The sequence below is a fragment of the Dipodomys spectabilis genome, unplaced genomic scaffold (assembly GCF_019054845.1).
Source record: "Dipodomys spectabilis isolate Male_0828 unplaced genomic scaffold, ASM1905484v1 ptg000129l, whole genome shotgun sequence".
NCBI classification, from domain to species: domain Eukaryota; kingdom Metazoa; phylum Chordata; class Mammalia; order Rodentia; family Heteromyidae; genus Dipodomys; species Dipodomys spectabilis.
In genome coordinates this window covers 4,865,463-4,878,729 of record NW_024870806.1, presented here as the reverse complement: position 1 = coordinate 4,878,729, position 13,267 = coordinate 4,865,463, and the positions used below count along the sequence as shown (strand labels likewise).

Below are 13,267 nucleotides of genomic sequence, written 5' to 3'. Positions count from 1 at the left end.
TCCTGTTCAAAATAATAGGAACACCATGAATTTGAAACTCCTCTTGAGCACCAGTCCTATATTGCTAAGATTAAATATTTCAAATATATTGAAAGAATAAAAGGGATTCTAAAGAATAAGGACTCAAGAGTACACAATGTATACTTCTTTATTTATATAAATAGGGCTTTAAAATAATATTATTTAAAAGAAATCTTCATTTTTAATTCACCATCAGTTAGTTCCTGACCAGAAAGGCTGTGCATGATGATACACAGCAGGGACCTCAATGCATGACAACAGGATCTCAGGAAAGCACCATTCATTTGAGAAGTAGTAGGCAGGCTCTGACAGTCCTGTTGCACTGCTACCAATGGGAAGTCTTAAACTTCTTCCTCCACCAAGTCTTCTTCAAATTCCCCCTGTTCATCAGCAGTGGCATCTTGGCACTGCTGGTACTCGGACACCAGGTCGTTGATATTGCTCTCAGCCTCAGTGAACTCCATCTCATCCATGCCTTCTCCCGTGTACCAGTGCAAGAATGCCTTGCGCCGGAACATGGCACTGAACTGCTCTGAGGTGCGCTTGAAGGGTTCTTGGATGGCTGTGTTGTTGCCGATGAAGGTGGCCGACATCGTAAGGCCATGCGGGGGGATGTCACATACAGCTGTCCTCACATTGTTGGGAATCCAGTCTGCAAAGTAGCTGCTGTTCTTGTTCTGCATGTTGAGCATCTGCTCATCCACCTCCTTCATGGACATGCGGCCTCGGAAGATGGCAGCTGCTGTCAGGTAACGACCATGGCGGGGATCACAGGCGACCATTATGTTCTTGGCGTCAAACATCTGCTGGGTGAGCTGGGGCACTGAGAGAACATCGTACTGCTGGCTGGCCCGGCTGGTCAAGGGTGCAAAGCCAGGCATGAAGAAGTGTAGGCGGGGGAAGGGCACCATATTCACGGCGAGCTTGCGCAGATCTGCATTCAGTTGGCCGGGGAAGCGCAGGCAGGTGGTGACTCCACTCATGGTGGCAGACACCAGGTGGTTCAGGTCTCCATAGGTGGGTGTGGGCAGCTTCAGGGTGCGGAAGCAGATGTCATACAGGGCCTCATTGTCGATGCAGAAAGTTTCATCTGCATTTTCCACCAACTGGTGGATAGACAAGATGGCATTGTAAGGTTCTTCCACGGTGTCTGAAACCTTGGGGGAGGGCATGATGCTGAAGGTGTTCATGATGCGGTCTGGATACTCCTCTCGGATCTTGTTGAGAATCAGGGTGCCCATGCTTGATCCAGTACCACCTCCCAGGGAGTGAGCCAGCTGGAAACCCTGGAGACAGTCACACCTTTCTGACTCCCGTCGTACCACATCCAGCACCGATTCTAACAGCTCGGCTCCCTCCGTGTAGTGGCCTTTTGCCCAGTTATTGCTTACCCCGCTCTGGCCTATCAGACATAAAGACATGATGAGACACACACTCCAAGAATAATGACTGTGCCTGTCCTATTGTGAAGACAAAGGATTGTTCTGAGCCAAACTTTGCTATTATTTTAGATACACTATGGTGAAATAAAGGAAATGTTTTCAATGTATCTGGGACCCTACAAATCACCGAGGTTCTAAAGAAAAGTAGAGAGTGTGGAGGAAAATACATTTTAACCCAAATCAAGTACTTCTAGAAATGAAGAACTGAGCCTGCCTCAATACTGGAAATGTAATTACTTTCACAACAGGGACAGGAGCACAGTGTGGTCAGAGGGAAGCTAAACTGCAAGCACTTGTCTGCTCCTTGCTCACACATAGCTGTGCTTTGATTTCTGGTGTCCTGAAGTGGTTCTGTTATTGCCAGGCCTTTAAAATGACCAGCAGTGCTGAAACCTTGTTGGTGGCTTTCTCTGCTTGCTGCTCTTTCCCTTCAGAGGCTTCTTTGTCATGGAGAACTTGCAGAGTTGCACTGATCTGAGCTGTCTGAGTGGCCAGGGGCATGACTTCCATGGACTGGAATAGGTGGGTTAGCTGAGGACAATATCTAGGTGGATAAAGGCTCAGCCCAGCACTGGAGTGCCTGGATGTTAGGACCCATGGACCATGATGACATACCAAATATGAAGTTGTCTGGCCTAAAGCTCTGGCCAAATGGTCCCGATCTTACTGAGTCTAAGGTGCCAGGCTCTAGGTCCACCATGATGGCCCGAGGAACATATTTGTTGCCTGTGAGAAAAAGAGTTGACTTAGGCCTATACTTGACAAGGAACTCAGGGCAGAGCTTATGATTCTAAGTGACTCTCAGCATTCATTACAAAAATTACAGCATTTGAGACATGGAAACAGAAAAGATATCTTGAGCATGAATCCCCATGCAAGAGGCTTCAGCAACTTTAAGGATGTTTGCAGTTGTCTATTTCCATGAATATTCATTCCTTTGCTTTGGGCATGGTGGCTGAAATCTCAGCTACACAGGAGGCAAAGATGAGCATCAGGCTTTGAGTCTAATGGTGCAAAAGAAAGGTGACAACACCTTTTTTTTTTTTTGGTTCATCGTGGGGCTTGAACTCTGGGCCTGGACACTGTCCCTCAGCTCTCCAGCTCAAGGCTAGCACTCTATCACTTGAGCCACAACCCCACTTTCAGTTTTCTTATTGGAGATAAGAGTCTCAGGGACTTTCCTGCTCAGGCAAGATTTGAACCATGATCCTCAGTTCTTAGCCTCCTAAGTAGCCAGCATTACAGAAATGAGTCACCTGTGCCTATCAGCAAGAAACTTCCTCTTTTTGTTAATTTTATTTTATTGTAAAGGTGCTGTATAGAGGAGTTGGTTACATGAGTAAGGAAATGAGAACATTTCTTGTCAAAAATTGTTACCCCCCTCCTTTGTTGTTCTCCCACTATCCCTTCCCTTCTCCAATTACCTTTCTCAAGAAATGAACCAGGTTCATGCCTGTAATCCTAGCTACTCTGGAGGCTGAGATCAGAGGATGACTATTCAAAGCCAGCTGGGGCAGGAAAAGTCCTTAAGACTCTTATCTCTAATAAACTAAAAGAAAACCAGAAATGGCACTGTGGTTCAAGAGGTAGAGCTGCTTGCCTTGAACTGAAGAGTTGACGGACAGTGCCTAGGCCCAGAGTCCAAGCCACATGACCGACCCCCCCCCCCCCCGGGCCAAAAAAAGCCAGGTATGGCTATTCACCAAGTAGATGTAAGGGAATTCAAGTGTAAGGCTTTCCTGGAGAAAACATATATACAATATATATATTTCTTGTCTTATAATGTTTCAATAATGGTTATCAAATAGCACATATCCTTTATTCAAATACTCAAAGCAACCTTGGGCAATGACTTGCAATTTCCCATTTAACCTGATTTGGCCCAAGGGAAAGCAGTTAACGTGATGTAAACACCAGTTTTAGAATACCCCCTTCCTAAACATTCACATGAAGAAAACTGACCATCCTGCTGGATATACAGGATCTAATAAAGACACAACCTAAAATTCTGTTCATAGGAGTGACACAATCCAACCCAACCACTCTCAACCAAGGAATCAGAAGATTAAAACCTTGTATGTTACTTAAACAATATTAACACAAAATACCAAGGTGAGGACAGCCCAAAATGTAGATCTATAAAACTCACATAAATTAAATAGCTTTGTAATTTTGTTTGTACTTGTTCATTGGATTAATACACAGGAAAGCCAATTATCCACGATTCTGTTTGTATACAATAATGTAGAATGGAAACTCAATATAAAATTAAATGAACTTTACATTGACAGTTACAAAAACTGAAAAACTACTCTGTAGACTTCAATTAGGCTGTTTATGTTAGGAAAGACAATATGAATCATTTAAAAGCAATGTTTACAAATTAGTATTGATTTTTTCTACATCACAAGAATGTTTTCTTACTTTAAAAACCTTAAAAATAATTTACAGTTGGCTAAGTATTCATATTCAAAATGCTCAAGACCAAAAATGTTATAGATTTCAGGGTGAGACTATTTATGCTTTATGGTTTGGACTATTCTCATATATATTAGTGACTGAATATCCCTCCTTAAAATTTTTTAAATTTTCTTTTTCAAAATATTGTTTTAGAAATGTAATCGGTATTATAAAGAGGCAATGTAACTGGGCTCTGGTTGCATAAGGGTGTAATTCTAGCTACTCAAAAATCTGAGATGAGACCTTAGCATCGCAGATTGAAGTCAGCTGGGGCAGGAAAGGCAGGGAGACTCATCTCCAAGAAACTACCCAAAATAAAAGAAGCTCATAGTTAGTGCCCAGGCTTGAGCTTAGGATGATCAGCACACAACCAAATGGCATTGGATTATATTTTATCAATTGTTTTAGAATGCATATTTAGGCAGTCTCATTTTTAATTATGTGAAATGGGCTCACGCCTTTAATCCTAGCTACCCAGAAGGCTGAGATCAGAGAATCAAGTTCAAAGCCAGCCAGGGCACAAAAAGCCAGCAAGACTCTTATCTCCAATAAAACACCAGAAAATTGGAAGTGGCACTGTGGCTTAAGTGGTAGAGCCGCTTGCCTTGAGCTGAAGAGTTGAGCGACAGTACCTAGGCCCAGAGTTCAAGCTCCATGACCGGAAAAAACAATTCCAGGTGTGGTTAGTCAGCAAGTAGAGTTAGGGGGAACTCAGGTATAAGGCTTTCCTGGGGTAATTCACAAGAGTATACTCAAAAATTAAAACAAAGTATCTGGTGGAGTGGCTCAGTTGGGTACAGCACTTGACTTATAAGATTAAGGTCCCAAATTAAAACTACAATACTACCATAAGAAAGGCAGGAACTCTTCCTTTTCATTAGTATTCCCCTGGGAACTATTTTGCCACGGTATGGGAAACAAGATGGGAGAAACTTACCAGCTGCCTCATTGTAATACACCTCGATTCTCTGCAGCTGTAAATGGCTGTCCCCATAGTAGTTGCCAGTGCAGTCAATATTGTGCTCATCGCTTAGCATTTCCCAAAACTGAGATGGAAATAGAAGTGTATTATGACCTAGAATGTTAACTGTCCAAAAAATGCATTTTAAAGTAACTATAAGAAACTCATGTCCTGTTGACACAAATATATTTGTAAAAAATAATTACATTTTCTAAATTAAAAAAAAAACACAGAAAATGGTGCTATTTTAGTTTTGTTAATCTCTTTTATCTGGCTGAATAGAAGACATCTGGTTTCTCCTATGAGTATTCCATCTTATATAGTACCATATTCTGTTTGTATTCTATGATGAGTAACTGGCCTTCCATGGACATGAAATTACCAAAGCAGTAACTTGAAGACTCAGCTAGAAGGGTCTCCAGAACCCCAAGTGTCCTCAGAGCATACATGACAACCAATGATTCAGAAAACACCCAACTTAAGGGAGCTGAGATGGGGCATGAAACTCAGAGAAATTTGCATTAAGGTAGAAGAACTGTTCTCAATTATCTGACACTCATCAGTTGACACAAAGGGAATTCTCTGTATCTTTCAGCTCAAAGACACTGCATTCCTTTCATTCAAACCAGACCGAACATGCATTAGTCTATTCCCAGGAAACTAAATACAAAGACTTGAGTCTCAGGTAAGACTAAGACATGCAAGGGATTTAAAACCACCCCAGGCTTGCTTAAAAACCACACCCACCAGGGCCACACAAATTAGGGAAATTGGAGAAGCTATCTGGGGGGCTTCATTTGCAGAAGGTTAGGGACCACTATGGAGCCCCAGCTACCTCAGCCTAGCCATGACCACCACCACCTCCACACTCCAACCCCATCCTCTTTCTCCTTCCCCTAAATTTGAGACTTGGATCCTAGGCCAGTGCCATGCTCACCTTTGCTCCAATCTGGTTGCCACACTAGCCTGCCTGTATGTACACAATCTCCTTCATGGTGCAGGGCTGCAGAACAGATGGATGTGAGTCTTCAGCAGTGGTGCCCAAAGAGGCAAACAGGTAGAGCTGGGAAGCAGGAATCTGACACAGTGAACTCAGATCCCCATTTATACCTCTGGTTGTTACAGGGGCAGAGGAGGTGGGGCAGACTTGATTATAGGTGGAGCCAGCAGGTGCTCCAACTCAATCTCCCTATTGCTGGGTAATCAGAGGGCCCTACCAGTTCCCACCTACCCTGGTATCCAGCTGCCAGCTGCAAGTCCATTAGCACAGCTCCCATTCTATTTGGATCCTCTGGTCACCCTGCAATCCACTCCCCACTCTGACTCACAAGAGAGGCTGAACCCTGGGATCCAGGAAAGAAGAGGAGGAACTTCCTCTACACAAGGTCCTTGTGTGCCAGAAGCCCAGAACAAGCCTGCCTTCCATTTTTGATTGGCGGGCCTAGAACTGAAGGGACATTTTCAGCTGTGATCCCAAGAGCAAGCACAAACTGTTAGATTCCATGATTGATTCACTTTCCATTATGGGAAGAGTCAGGGGCTTAGGGTCTAGTCTTCATTCTCAGGTTTTCTCTTTCTTTCCTCTTAAAAGTAGCTTGCTTTATTCCTTGGGCCATAGGACTACTACAGTCTACTTTTTGTTTCATTTGGCTTCTGCTCCTAGTGTAAGAACTCAGGTCCTAGTCAGAGTGTCTTTTTTTTTTTTTTTTTTTTTGGTCAGAGTTGGGGCATGTTAGTGACTTAGGGCTTGAAATTAAGGCCTGGTGACTCTTTCTGAGGTTTTTATTATTATTGAGATTAGGTGATTACCTTAATTTCTCTTATTTCACAGAATTGTGGAATAGTGATATTTAGTTGAAATCACAAACATATTTTAACCTTCACAAGTCAAATTATCATTATCATGGACTATAAAGTTTGTGAATTCTATAAGCTTTGACAATACAATTTATTTCTTCCACAACGGGTGATATTTACATTTCTCTACTTTTGCTTAGTGTAGGATTTCCTGTCTTTCACTCTCATTCTGCCCCTCTCTTTCTGAGGTTTTATTGATTTACTTATTTAACTGAAAGGTAGAAGGCTCTACTACTTGAACCACAGCTCAACTTCTGCCTTTTTTTTTAAGTGTTTAATATGAGACAAGAGTCCCATGGGTAGTCAAGGGCAGTACAGTGAGGCTTGAAATCTGAGATCACTATTCAAAGTCAGCCTGGGCAGCAAAGTCTATGAGACTTACCGCCAATCACCCACTAATAGGCAGAAGATAGTAAGTAGAGCTTTAGCCATGAGCAAAACACTTCAAGTTTAAGTCCCTCGACTGAACAAACTGAAGCAAGTTTCATGGACTTCCCTGCCCATGATGGCTTTGAACCATGATCTTCAGACTTCAGTGACTTTAGCACTCAGGATTATAAGTGTGAGTCAACATTTACAAATCTTTAATTACCTTTTCTTTCACCTTTTCCGGTTATTTATTATTTCTTTTTTTGACAATTGTTCTTAGGGGCTAGCTTTCATTCTTAGTTTTTTCTTTCCTCTTGAAACTACCATGCTTTAGAAATTTGACCACAGGTAAACTACAGGCTGTTTCTCTTTTTTGTAGCTCTTCTTCTAGGGCTCAAACTCAGGTAATGGTGACTGAGGTTCTTTTTTTATTTTTATTTTTTTAAATTGAGTGCTGCTTGTTAGTTCTGGAAATTAATGCCTGATGACTCTCCTTGAGGATTTTTTTATTTTTACCTTAATGGTGGCAGGTTTCACTAGTTGAGCCACAGCTCAGCTTCTGCTTTTTCGGTGGTCAATAGGAGATTAGAATACCAACAGCAAGCCAAGAGCATTATAGGGAGGACTGAAATCTGAGAATCATGGTTGGAAGCCAATCTGGGCAAGAAAATCTATGAGAAAATGATCTCTAATTAACCACCAAGAGGTAGGAAGAAGTAGACCTCTAGCCATAAGGAAATCATAGCAAGTTCAAGCCCCAGTACTGAACACAGTAAATTAAGTCTTCTGTACTTTCTTCCAAGGATGGCTTTGAAACACGATCCTTAGATTTCAGCAATCTGAGCAAGTAAGATTGCAGTTTTGAGCCATGATTTAGAAATCTTTAATATGCTCCTTTTTGCACCTTTTCATTTATTTGATTTGCCTTCCCCCCTTTTTAAAGTTCATGTCCTTTATTATTAGGGCCTAGCTATTCACACTCAGTATTTATTTATTTATTTTGTCGGTTGTGGGGATTGAACTCAGTGCCTGGGTATTGTCTGTCAGGGATAAGGCAGTCACACTGCCCCTTTCAGCCACAGTGCCACTTCCACTTAATTTGAAAAAAAACAGTCACCAGGGGAATTTTCAGCCTGGACTGGCTTCCCTTTGTGGGAAGCTTCCTGAGCAGTGAGTATTACAGGCATGAGCCAGAGAAACCTGGCTTGTTTTCTTAGATCAAAACTAGCAGGCTCTACAATTTATGCCACACTACTTCACTGCCCATGAGATTTTTGGATTTTGTTTTTTGCTCAAAGCTTGCAGGAACAAAAACTCAACTCCTGAGGGTTTTTTTCTTTTGGGAGTTGGGAGAGGCTTGAATTCAGGGCCTGTGGACTCTCTCTGAGGGTTGTTTTGTTTTTGGTATTTTCTTTTTATTTTGAAGCTAGCAGGCTATTAAGCCTCAGCTCAAGTTACGCCTTTTTTTTTTTTTGGTATTTAATAGGATATGAGTCACATGTTAGCTCTACTTCAATTATTTTTGTAAGTTTTAATTTTCTTTACAAAGTATGATATATTTTTTGTTAAATTGTTATTGGTGTGCTTTTATTGGGTTGTTTTGGTATGAACAACACTGGGGATTGAACTCATACCTCGTTTATGGGAAGAAAGTATTCTAACACCTAAGTCACAATTCAGCTATGGCAGTTTTTTTTTAATTTTCTATTTGTTTGTTTGTTCTTTGTTGGTCATGGGCTTGAACTCTGGGTCTGGGCTCAGTACCTATGGTCTCCAGCTCAAGACTAGCACTATACAACTTTAGCTACAGCACCACTTCAAGGTTTTTGAGTGGATTATTGAAGATAAGAGTCTCATGGACTTTTCCTGTCTGGACTGGCTTCGATCCACGATCCTCAGATCTCAGCCTCCTGAGTAGCTAGGGTTAAATGCATGAGCCACCAGCACATGGCTATCATGTTTTTGTGTTTTTTTTTAAACTGTTTAAATTACTCATTTTTGTCCTTGTAATTTAATTTAATATTTAATCTTTTTTCATCCCGGAGAATTGAGTATAGGACCCTGTGTATGTATGTATCTACATGCTTTTGTGTGCATATGTGCCAATACTGGGGCTTAAATTTCCTTAACTTTTTCCATGCAAGGCTGAAATTGTAACACTTGAACCATACCTCCAGTCTGTTTATTTTTGCTGCTTAGTTGAAAATAATAATATCTGATTTGCTACTTTGGAGGCTTAGGTTTTTAGATGGTTGTTTGGAGCCAGACTGGGTAGTCTCCTTACCTCTTCCCTCTAATATACTACTCAGGAAAAGCTGCAAGTATCACTGTGGCTCAAGAGGTAGAACACTAGCCTTAATGAAAAGCAACTCATATACAGTGCCAAGGACTGAATTTAAGCTCTGGGGCCAGCAGGTTAAAAAAATAAAAAACTCTGAATTTTCTGACCAGTCTAGCTTTAAACTATGGTCCTATAGATCTCAGCCTCTGAATAGCTAGGGGATTACAGGTTTGAGCCTTTAGTTATAGTGATAGTTTTCTATTATTATTATTTACAGCTGCTTCTAAAAAAATGACACAATGTGGCTAACAGTGGCTCATGGTTATAATCCTTGTTATTATGGAGGCTGAGATATAGGAACCTTGGTTTGAAGTTGGGCCCAATGACAGAATGTCTGTGAGTCTTATCTCCAATTAGCAACCAAAAATATGGATGTAGAAATATGGCCCAAGTTTTAGAGTAGCAGCCTCAGCAGTAAAAGCTTAGAGACAGTGCACAGGCAATGAGTGCAAGTCCCAGGATCAGCACAAAAAATTAAATAGAACCCAAATCATCAAGGGTATGGCTACTGATAGTTTGCCTATGTTTTCCTAAAAGTCTGTTTGATAGCCACCACAAAGAAAAATAGAAAAACCAACAAATTATGGATCCACAGCCAGATGAATATTTTTGCTCATAAATCTGCACTAATTATATTTTTAAAAAAGTTTTACACTCTTTCATTTCAAAAGTTAGCCAAAAATAATGCCAGTTGAAGAGAAATTGCATGTGATGACGACTTCAGCACTACATTCCTCAGATTTTTAAAAGAAGATGCCACCTATTTACACCTTTTAAATACAAATGGTATTATTAAATATATTTCAACTAAATATTAACTTCACTGTTCTCTAAATTGAGGTGTTGACCTATATTTTAAATCAGAGTGAGTTGTATAAACATTAGAGAAATACTGAGGCAATGAAAAGGAAAGCAGGAAGGAATGTTCTTTTCAGAACAACTTGGTTTGAGGCTGGCCACCAAGGTAGGTCTTCATTCCTATGGTTCCTTTCCTTGACTGGTCCTTCTCCCCTTGAGTCTAATCAAAGGATTATCTTATAGGTATGGGAAAAGCAGCAGCTTGAGTTGAAGGCTTTCTTTTTTTTATATTTTATTTTTTTATTATGCTAATACTGTACAGAGGATTTACAATTACATGGGCAAGATAACGAGTACATTTCTTAGTAAACATTGTTGCCTCCTTTGTTTCCCCTTCCTATCCCTTCCCATAATCTCCTCCTCATCCCCCTGATTCTCTCCCACACACACCAAAATTGTAAAGTTCGTTTTTCGACATAAAGACTTGTACATCTCATTGTTGCAATGGGGCCAGCTGTATCCCTAGTTAAACGATTTGTTTTTTCCCTTCCCCTCCACAAATTATACCAACATCAAATAGAGTGAAGACTTTCTTTATACCCTCTTTCTTGTGTTTAAATGCAGGAATTAGAAAAGTCACTGGCTGACTGGATTCTGACTTTCAAAGAACTTCTAACTATGTAGAACAACATGAGCCAGCACATTGTGGAGGAGGACAAGATGGTGGCTAAGGACAGATATAATATTTGCACAGAACATGCACATTCTTACTCCTGTAAGTCTGTCATCTGCCCATAGGAGGCTGAAATGTCCTAAAATTCCAATGTTAGAAAGGAGCTTTAATTTTGTTAGAGTTCCTTTTCAGTGGGATCCCTGCTTCTCCATGATTCCTTAAAATTCTGTAGTTTTAGAAGGCAGCAGCATGCTTAACAGAAACAGCACTGGATGCACCATCTGTTCAGATTTTTATGTTTGTTTTTTAAATACCTATACATATATTTTATTGTGAAAATACCGTATAGAGGGGTTACATGGGAAGGTAATGAGTACATTTCTAATCAAGTATTGTTGCCTCCTCCTTTGTTTCCCCTTCCCATCCTTTCCCATCTCCCCCACCCGCCCCCCTCCACCCTCTCACCACCCCCTCTACCAATGTTGTAAAGTTCCTTTTTCGACATAACGTCTTGTACATCTCATTGTTGCAATGGGTCTACCTGTATCCCTAAAAACAATTTCTTTTTTCCCTTCCCCTCCACAAATTATACCAACATCAAGTACAGTGAAAACAAGGGTTATGCTATGAGGGAGTGACATACAAAGCAACAAGGAAATCATTTATAAATATGTTAGAAACAATCGCAAGAAAGAAAAAAAAAACATTGAATCCTTATCTTGGGGTTCATTTAGCCTTACATCAACTTATCTGTCCACTTCTGCTTGTCTCAGACATTCACTAGTTATTGCAAATAAGGGAAAACTGTTCACATTTAAGGAAAATTAGAAATAATCTTAATCAGAGAGGAGAATGAGAGGGATGGGGCTCAGCTCAGCTCTTATTGGTTAGATGGTGACAAGTGTTGTCTGTTTTTTCTTTGCTTTTTCTTAAATTTAATTTTACCATCAAGATAATGTACAGAGGAGATACAGTTAATACATAATGTTATGAGAACATTTCTTTTTTGAACATTTTTATTGTAAGAATACTGTACAAAGGGGTTAGAATTACATGATCAAGATAATGAGTACATTTCCTATCGAGCATTTTTGCCTCATCCTTTGTTTTTCCCTTACCATTCCTTCCCTCACACCTCTACAACTACACTGCCCAAACCCCCCACGCCCACCCTCTGCCACTGAAGTTGTAAAGTTCATCTCATTGTTACAATGGATCAACCTGTATGCTTATTTAAGCATTTTGTTTTTTCCATTCCACTCCCTGCATTAGAGAAGTGTATATACAAGATGCAGGACACTGACATCAAATACTGTAAAAACAGGGGTTAGACCCTGGGAAGGAGCATAAAAAGAAACAAAAAAAATCACATGGTACATTATAAATACTTTAGAAACAATAGCAAGCAAGAAAGAGGATATTTATGTCTCATCTTGTATAGTCATGTGTACATAGCTTTTGACTTTTTCTGCTTGTCCCAAACATATACTAGTTATTGCAAATACGGGAAACCGTGGGACCTGTGTTCCTTTGGACCTGGCTTACTTCACTTAATATAATTGTTTCCAAGTCTTTCCATTTCCAAACAAATGAGGCAATGCCATTCTTTGTGATGGAGTCATAGAATTCTATTGTATATATATGACACATTTTTTTGATCCTCTCATCTACTGAGGAGTATCTGGGTTGGTTCTATCGCTTAGCTATGGAAAATAATGCTGCAATAAACATAGTTGTGCTGGTAGCCTTAGGATAGCCTTGTTTGTGATCATTTGGGTAAATGCCCAAAAGTGGGATTTCTGGGTCAGAGAGGAGCTCTATGTGGAGTCTTTGGGGAACTTCCATACTGCTTTCCAAAGTGTTGGAACAATTTTACACTCCCACCAACAATGTAGTAGGGATCTCTTCTGGCCACATCCCTTCCATCATCTGTTGTTATTAAAGTTGTTGATCATAGCCATTCTAACTGGGGTGAGGTGGAATCTCAGTATTGTTTTCATTTGCATTTCTTTCATGGGTAGGGAGGTTGAGCATTTCTTCATGTGTCTATTGGTCATTTTTATTTCCTCTTCAGAGAAGTTTCTTTTTAAGTCTCTAGTCCACTTTTTTATCAGGCAGTTGTTTCTTTGAAGATTTGTAGTTTGGGGATTTAGTTTTTTGTGTTCCATGTATATTTTAGATATGAGACACTCATCTGTTCTATGGCTAGTGAAAATCTTCTCCCAGTCCATGTGCTTTCTATTGATCTTGCTAGCTATGTCCTTTCCCATGCAGAAGCTCTGCTTCTTCATGCAATACCATTTGTCCAACTTTTCTTTGATTTGTTGTGTTTCTGGGTCTCTATT

The 13,267-nt window shown here is 40.4% G+C and overlaps 1 pseudogene; it reads right to left on the bottom strand.

Annotated features, from left to right (window-relative positions):
• Nucleotides 1-362: 362 nt before the first annotated feature.
• On the bottom strand, nucleotides 363-5,878 carry LOC122116231 (annotated as a pseudogene).
• Nucleotides 5,879-13,267: the final 7,389 nt, after the last annotated feature.